The sequence below is a fragment of the Propithecus coquereli genome, unplaced genomic scaffold, assembly GCF_000956105.1.
Source record: "Propithecus coquereli isolate 6110/MARCELLA unplaced genomic scaffold, Pcoq_1.0 Scaffold175, whole genome shotgun sequence".
NCBI classification, from domain to species: domain Eukaryota; kingdom Metazoa; phylum Chordata; class Mammalia; order Primates; family Indriidae; genus Propithecus; species Propithecus coquereli.
Genome location: NW_012142190.1, coordinates 1,334,925 through 1,343,859, shown reverse-complemented (window position 1 = coordinate 1,343,859; position 8,935 = coordinate 1,334,925). Strand labels below are relative to the sequence as shown.

At 35.1% G+C, this 8,935-nt stretch overlaps 1 protein-coding gene across 1 annotated transcript in view; it reads left to right on the top strand.

The window, feature by feature from the left end:
- Positions 1-8,935, top strand: part of UBL3 (ubiquitin-like 3) — a 77,959-nt gene that overhangs the window by 43,759 nt on the left and 25,265 nt on the right. The window lies entirely within an intron of this gene.

Sequence of the window (8,935 nt, the reverse complement as noted above, 5' to 3'; positions counted from 1 at the left end):
CAAGTAAATATAATAGGGATTTTGAATGACGTAACTCTTAGTCACAATTGGGTAAAAGTGATTCTTTAGAGAACAGCTCTGTCCAATAGAAATACAATACAAACAACATATGTAATTTTAAATTTTCTAGTAGGCACGTTAAAAAGTTAAACAGGTGAAATTAATTTTAATAATATATCTAAACCCAATATATTCAAACTATTATCTCAACATGTAATCAATATAAATTATTAATGGTATTTTACCTTTTTCATACTAAGTCTTCAAAACCTAGTGTGTATTATTAATATTTTCTGCCTATAGCACATCTCAGTTCAGATGTTAAGTTTTCATCAGAAGTAGTCTGTATTTTTCTTTTGTTTTTGGTGGATATGGGGATCTCGCTGTGTTGCCCAGGCTGGTCTCGGACTCCTTACCTCAAGTGATCCTCCTGCTTCAGCCTCCTAAGATGCTGAGATAACAGGCATGTGCCATCATGCCCGGCTGTATTTATACTTCATAAAATTTACAGTTGAAAAAAGTAAATTTATATACCGAAGTTTCAAACATACTTAAATTTTCTAGGAACTGAATCTCACATGCCACTTCTTAAATTTAATTTCATAGTGCCTAATAACCACATATGGACAGTAGCTACTATATTGAACAGTGTAGTTCTAGAATATCTAGAGTTAGAAAAACCTTATCTAGGAGTACACATCGAAATCACCTTATGCCTTCAACATATATGATCTTGGAAATGATTCAGTGTGTCTGGGGTGGTGCCTTGGCATATGTATTTTGGGAAAATTTCCCAAATATATTCTGATTTACACTCTTAGCTAAGGATCATTGCTTCAGAAGAGAAAATGAGCTGCATATACTTAATGTAACCAAGAGTAGTGACTCTTGCAACTAGACTTTTGATAAGAGTTCAGCAGTAAGAGCCTAAAGTACAAGTATTCAACATTCCCAGCTTGAAAATTCTCAGAATTGAATTTTGAATTGGCTAAATCCTGTGCTGATTTGAAAGAGAAGGTTACGTGGGAAATAAATAATGGTGAGACTGTCAACTAATGAATAGAATTGTGGACTTCAAGAAAATCTCTATGACCCCTTTGAGAGGCTTTTTAAGGGATACAGGATTTAAGCTAGGCCTTTTAAAAATTGCTAAGATTTAGATGGGAAAGCATTCCAAGTGTGGGAACATTAGTACAATTTCAGCCTATATTGGAGAAGAAATTTTGGAGTAGGATGGAAAGCCAGAGTAAGGGAAAAAATTTTGTTTATTAAGAGGGCAGCATGAAGACACTTGGATATTTGAGAGAAGGTAGGGGAGTTTACCAGTTAGGCATGTTTTTGGCTGCAAAAAAACTAAAAAACAAAACAAAAAAAACCCAACCCTAACTAATAGTGACTTTATCACTAAAGACATTTAATTATCTTGCATGGTAAGAAATCTGGAGAAAGACACTCTGGCTAGTGTAGCAGCTTAAATACCACGTAAATGCTGACTACCCCCTATTTGTATTTCTGGCCCAAACTTTCTCCTTGAAATTCCTTAATCATATAGCCAGTTATTTATTTTAAATCTCCACTTTTTAAAAAAGCTCATAAACATCTGAAATTTAGGATTCATCCTGGACCAGTTGCTTAATCAGACATGTAGAGTAACCTTAACTCCTCAGTTTCTCCATCATTCACGTCCAATACCTCAGTTAGTTGTGTTTTTTGCCTCTAAAATATACAGTTGTCTCTCCGTATCCATGGGTTCTGCATTTGTGGATTCAATCAACTGCAAATCGAAAACATTCGGGGGGAAAAAATTTTCCACAAAGTTCCAAGAAGTAAAACTTGAATTCGCTGCACTCTGAGCACTATGTTGAATCCACGCAAAGGAAGTAATGTGTAGCCATTGTATTAAGTACTAAAAGTAATCTAGAGATGATTTAAAGTATGCAGCAGGATGTGCGTAAGTTATGTGCAAACACTGTGCCATTTCATATCAGGGACTCGAGCATCCTCAGATTTTGGTACCCACGGGATTCCTGGAACCAATCTCCTACCGATACCCAGGGATGACTACTATATATTTAATCTAAACATACCTTCTTCACTGCCTCCACCCCTGTCCAGGCTTTTGTCATTTCAACTGAACTATTGCAAAGTTTCCTAACTGATCTCCTTGCTTCTGTTGTCTCCAAAGAAAGAATGCTTTATCCATACAGCAGTCAAGGTGATCTTAAACGTAAATTGGATCTTGTGCTCCCTGTGAAAACTTCAATGGTTTTATAGTCCCCTTTGGGTAATATCCAGAGTCCTCCCCAGACTGTGTGAGATGACCCCTGCTTGCTCTCCACCCTCATTGGGGTTGCTCTTCCTCAATTACTATTCTGTCCTGTTTGTCTTTTCTTTCCTCAAATGTGCCAAGGTTTTTTTTCTTTTCTGCCTTGAAGTCTTTATACATTGCCTAGAACATTCTACCACCTACTCTTTGCATTTCTGGCTCCTACTGCAGGTCTCAGTGCAAGTATCACTGTTCAGAGAGGCCTTCAGCAAAGGCCTTCCTCAAGTTCCCTGTCCCCAGGTTCCCTATTCTAGAGCCCTGTTGTTTTCCTTATAGCACTTTCCCACAGGTTGACTTTTGCCTGTTTGCTTGCTTACCTGACTTCGTTGCTGTGCTGACAGCTTCATGTCACAGACCTGTCTGTGTACCCAGTGTGTCCCTAGTAGGTGCTCAAAAAAAAATTTTTTTTTCTGGATGCATGACTAATACTTACGAGATGCTTATATTATTTTGAAGAAAAGAAAGAAAATTTTATATTCTAATTGAACATGATCATCCTGTGTTACAATGTTAATAGTCTTTAGGTAGTAGGAATCCAATTTTTCTCATTTAGCTTTTGTAATAGAAAAAGAAAACTTGAAAACTTCAGAGATCATTGAATGCAACCACTGCTTCCCTACTAAGGGAACATGGATAATAATATGCTACTTACATGTTTGCAAGATACTTTCACATACATATTGTCTCATTTGAGCTTCAAAATAGTCTTCTAAGTACACATAGAGTGTTTACCTTTATGTAAGCTCTGGTCTTGCCTTGGGCAAGTCATCTGCAGAATGAGTCAATGAGGGTGGAATGAGTATCCATTGAATTAATATATATGAAAATATTTTGTAAACTGTACAAATGTTGGTAGTAGTGGTATTACAGCTGAGACACTAGCTCTCAGGACAGTTAAGTGGTATGTCCCTGATGTCACAGCTATTAAGGGGTATGGTTGATAACCAAACATGGCTGTATAGTGAAATGGAAAATCAAGAGTTTTGAGTAGTAACATATTAGAATGAGTTCATAAATTGTGCGTGTGTATGTGTGTGTGTTTGGATAGGCATTTCTTATTTTTTTACCATGTACTTTCCTAGAAACCATGCAATAAATCAGAAGTTATTTTTTTCTGTGATAATGATGTCATATTTAGTGTTACATACCCAGTTAAGGACTCAGCATTAAGTAAATAAGAATATGGCCAACAATGCGTCCTAAAGCAAATGTATAGTAATTAAAATACTGTAATTATTTAAAATAGTAATGTCATGCTCTAAGTTTATTAAATGGACATAACATGCATTACATACGTTGAGTATACATAGAGCAAATAAGAATACCATGGCACCTTTTCATAAAGTAGATACAAAATTAACTTGCAAGCTATCCATTAAATATTAACTTTTTTGCATCTTAAAAGTCTTAAGGGCTTTGGAAGATGATTGTAATGGTCTAGAATAGATTATAATAAAAGCTACTTAAACAGTTACTTTTTTTCTCTCATTTTTCCCTTAGCAAACAGAGGCTATGGGAATTTCATTATATACACCTGATCCCTCCTAGCAGTACTATAAAAGCTTTTTAATGTTGTTTTGTTAAAGATTGTGGTTTACCCCCTACAAAGAATTTGTACAATAGATGATTATGCATGATAATACATTTAACCATTAAATAGCAATAGATAATTCTTTTAGAATTTGGAAAAGGTGGAAAATATTAAAAAGTGGCAGAAAAGTCACCCATGTTACCACCCAAAGATAACCAATGTCAATATTTTGATTTAAAGATAAGTCTTGAATCAGCCTTTTCCTCCTCCTCTTCAGAATTCCTCTGTTTTTTTTTTTACAGAACAGCAAACATAGCTGATTGTAGTTAGATCAAAAACAGGCCTCAAGGAAGCAGTGATCCTATTAAGACTCTACACTAGATACCGTGTTTACAATTATTAGACTAATTCGTACTTCATTGAACAGTGATATAAAAAGTTACAGGATAAAACAACTACTGGATAAAAAAGAGCTTCAAAAATTCATAGAATTAATAGGACAAACTGGATGTAGACTTGTGGCTGAAGTCAGTAATTTGGTGGAAAGTAGAAAATAAAGGGATAAAGGCAGTGAGAATTGTAGTCTGAGGTATTAGAATCACAGAACTCAGTGCGAGAAGGGAGCTGGACTGGCAGTCTAGATTCTTGTGCAGCTCCCCATTTTATGGGCCAGGGAACTGGGCCCTCAGCGATGAAGTGACTTATCCAGGACTGTGTAGCCAGCTAGCGCAAAAGCCAGGGCCGAGCGAATCCAAGGCTCCAGACTTACAGTTTAAACTCTGTCTCTTATACAGGAAGCAGCAAAAAGTGGGCCTGATGTTATAGCAAATGAATCCTACAAATGTTAACATTATATGAAGTTTGTGGTACCCATCTTCTCTAACATCAGTTGGATCTCTGTGAAAAAGGAATGAAAATAGTATAAACTTTCAGATTCAAACACCTAAATTCAAATTCTGACCAATTCCTTTTTGGTATTGTTTTTTCTTTGTGAGTTCATCATTTTAAAGAAATGTAATATGGTATATATTGAATATTAGTCTAGAAATACAAGCCCACAGTAGGAAAAAACAAGATAGAGATTATTATTTTAAGGCCTAAAAACTGCACCATTCACACAAAAGCTGCTGAATAAAGCATTACAGATCTCAAAAGACAATAAAATGGATTATGAATATGCACACATCTCACTGGGTCAGGAGAGATGACAGAGCCAAGGCCAATATATCCCTTCAACCAATGGCCCTGTAGAGCAAATTCTAGAGCAAAGAAAATGCTTTTTAACATAGTCTGTATTTAAGACAACTCCTCACTCAGTATTTATAATGAAGCAAAGATCTTGGTCCAATTAAAAAAGACATTAGACCAGGGTCAGTAAATAAATGGCAAGCTTGTACCTTAGTGTTGCATCTACACCCACACCCAAGCCCCCAGCCCTCCTGTTTGCTCATGACAGATACAGATAATTAATCAACTCACTTTACACTGAACCCAGAGATAGTTTAAGACTCCTTCCTAATGGAACATATTTTTGGCAGCCAATTCCTGTACATCAATAGGAATTGGCAAAAATGATAAACTCTATTTTCCAATCTGGCATTAGATGTTTTCTGGTTATTTTCCTTTCTAAAGTAGACTAAGGTAAAGGTTAATAAGCCAATGAGTAACCATACAAGAAGCAACAACTACCCACATGCTAAGTAAAAACGTTTTTTCCTCTATGGCACAATTTTGTCTAATTGGATGACTTGTATGTAATTTTATTAATATAGAATGCAAAATGCTACTTTGGGTGCACACCAGTTTATTCTAGAATGGCATTTGTAATACTCCTTGTTTTTTAGAAGCTCTTAGTAGTTTTAGAAAATGGTGGGGAATCGCTTGTTAAGAATTTATTTTTAAATCTAGCCTATGTATAATTTAATGTTGGATTATTGCATGGAAATTGTATAGAATGAGTATTTATAATAAAATTGTGCTTTGTCATCTCAACTTCTTGAATGTTATTGCATCCATTCAATAAAAAATATGAGAGGGCAAATTATCTGAAAATATAAGAGCAATGAAGTTCATAATAGTTCTTCCTGTTGTACTAGGAAGTGATTTTTTTCCCTCAAGTTAGAGGAGACTATTTTTTGTGAAAAAGATGTGTAGAATATGTAACCATGTTTTTCAAAGAGAAGGCGGTAGTATTGGTATAAGAGCCTTTTTCTAAGTGAAGATTCTTACGTTTTCATCCCAGAGGACAGACACATGAGTGTCTTGGAAGAGGGGGCCCAAGCCTATAAAAATAACTTGAAAAAGCTCCCCAGATGATTTTGAATCTCCCTCGCCCTCAAGGATTGCTGAGACCTGGGAACTATAAGAATTTAGGTGGAAAATTAAAATTGACTTTGTTTTCCAGGCACAATTATATGGAGAGAATTACTGTGGAAAGCTGCTAGACCATTTAACCCACCCATTGTCATAAAATGGCAGCCATACATAGTTTGATATAGGTATATGTTTTACATAAATATTAGTATTTCAAAGATTTTAAATACCTTTTAATCATTGACTTACTTAAGTCATTAATTTAGCTTAATCAAATGGTCCCATGTTTCTGAGTTAGATGACTATTTTGATATTTATCTTTTTTTCAAGTTCTGATGCCTGAAACATAGGATTATTTGTTACCAAGAGGTATAATATATATGTGTGCATGTATATTTGAGGCCAATGCACATGTGTTGTGTATGATCAGATTAATATAATGTGGGGTAATTGAAAGCATTGTAAGCTCTGTGTTGTAATATCTGTTGTTTATAGATATGAAAGTAAATCATGCTCATTGTAGACATTTGGGGAAATGAAGAAAAGGATAAAGTAGAAATTTGAAATCACTCATTATGCTATCACCCAGAAATAACAGCTATTAATATTTTACATGTTCCCTTATTTTTCTGTCATGCTGTAAATACAGTTTTATATTTTGCTTTTTAAAATTAGTATTGTGGAATGACCATTTTCTCAGGATATTATTCTTTAAAAATGCAATTATTTAGCCTTATTATCATAAGAAAATGCATATAAAATGTCTGGCATAGTGCCTGGCACATTAATAGGCATTCAACAAATAAAAATTCCCTTAGAGTTAGAAAGGTTGCTCAGGCTGGTCTCAAACTCCTGAGCTCAAGCAGTCTTCCCATCTTGGCCTCCTAGAGTGCTAGGATTATGAGTATGAGCCACTAAGCCCAGCCTTCCACTTACCTTTGAAAAGATATTTAGCTTCAGTTAAGCCACAGTTTCCTCATCTGGAAAATAAAGATAATAATGTCTACATTGTATAACTGTAGTTAGCACAGTTTCTGAAGCAGTCCATAAAGTTCTTATTGTTATCACCATCGAGAATATGAAGGATGTAAAAAAATCACCAGAAAGGTAAAGTTCGGTAAGTCCTTATAAGCATTATAGTTTTGGGGTTTTTTGCTAATTTTTCTCATTCAAGAAAGAATTCACATATCCTTTGTGTAATAGCTGTGCTGTTGCAAGTACGACCACTTAGACATTGTTTTCCTTATAATTTCTAATTATACATGCTTCAAGTTACCCTATTCATAACTTACTATCATCAAAATAATAACAGTTTAAATAATGTGAAAAATTTGTAGAATGATTGCAGACATTTAGAGCATCTTGAGTCTTTGGAATAAGGACTGTTAGTAAGCACAGGGATTGTTGTCTTTTCTTTTTAGGGCTACATCTTCAGTAGTTGCTGTGGCTTGTTAGAGATCTTGTCCGTGCTCATTGTAATTGTGGTATTTTTCTCTTTCTCTCTAATGGCCCCCTGATGATTTTATTGACGCACTTTAGGGAGTATGATCAGCTGGTTTAGTACTTGTACCATGCCTTCATTAAGGATATTTAGTATGCTACCACAAATACTCACTTTATGTCAGACTGGCTAAAGGTGGAGAAGAAAAGTAGAAGGAAGCAAAGACACAGAAGGAATAGAAGACATCATGATTCCTGCCTTTGAGGAGTTTACAGTCTAGTTGAGGGGATATAACTTACACACATGTTTAATTAATGCTCAGAGGATTTACAGACCTAAATGTATGTCAGATCTCATATATAAGTAGGAAGTACTTGAGCAAGGTTAGGAAAAGGACAAATCAAGGAAAGACATTTTTCTGATGGAATCTAAGTAGTCCTTACATATAGATACAAGACTAACAACAGTAACAGTCTACACTGAATGATCATATTTATTTTATTTGATCTTTGCAATAGTCATAAAAGGTAAATTAACAGTTATGTAATATGGCTCCCAAATGCATGTAGGTGATGTATGTAATGTCAGTTAAATTATAGATTTGAAAATACTGAGATTGCGAAAATATATTGGGGAATGTCAGGTGGCCCAAATTTCCAGGATCGAAGTCCTCAATTGTCTGCAAATTATAGGATCAACAAATAGTCCACATTTCACCCCTATCCTTGAGTCAGAGACACTTCCTTTCCCTCTCACTTGGAGCACTGTCTGTTCATTTCTTTCTCTCTAGTTTGAGTCACCACTGAGCTTTCTCTCCATCCTCCTGTTCTTCACCCCTGCTCCATTTTTGTCTTCACAGAAAGACTGGTTCCATAGGCACACCAATGGGTCTTTCTGATTTGAACCTATGTTAATAGTTTCATTGAATCTTTGTTTCTTGGGGCAAGAAGATGGTACTACCAAGAGCAATGGTGGAGGAAAATTTATAGAAAATAAATAAATTAAAATATCAAGCTGTAACTCTGTCCCAGTAAATGTAACATACAAGACCATACTAAGAACTGGAGTCAGAGATTAATTCAATATATTTCTGGAGTGATTAGTACAAGTTATAGCATTATTTGCCATTACAATTAACTTCCAGACAGAGATATTTGTTTTGTTTTCTAAAGCCAGAACAATTTAGGTTTTTTGGGAAGCATAAATTTTGGAGACAAATAGGGCAGTCCAAGTGCTTCAGCTTACCTGAAGTAAAGTCTGTATATACATATATGAGTGGTTAATTAAATAATATTTGATTGAGTGAAGTAATGAAATGATTTTG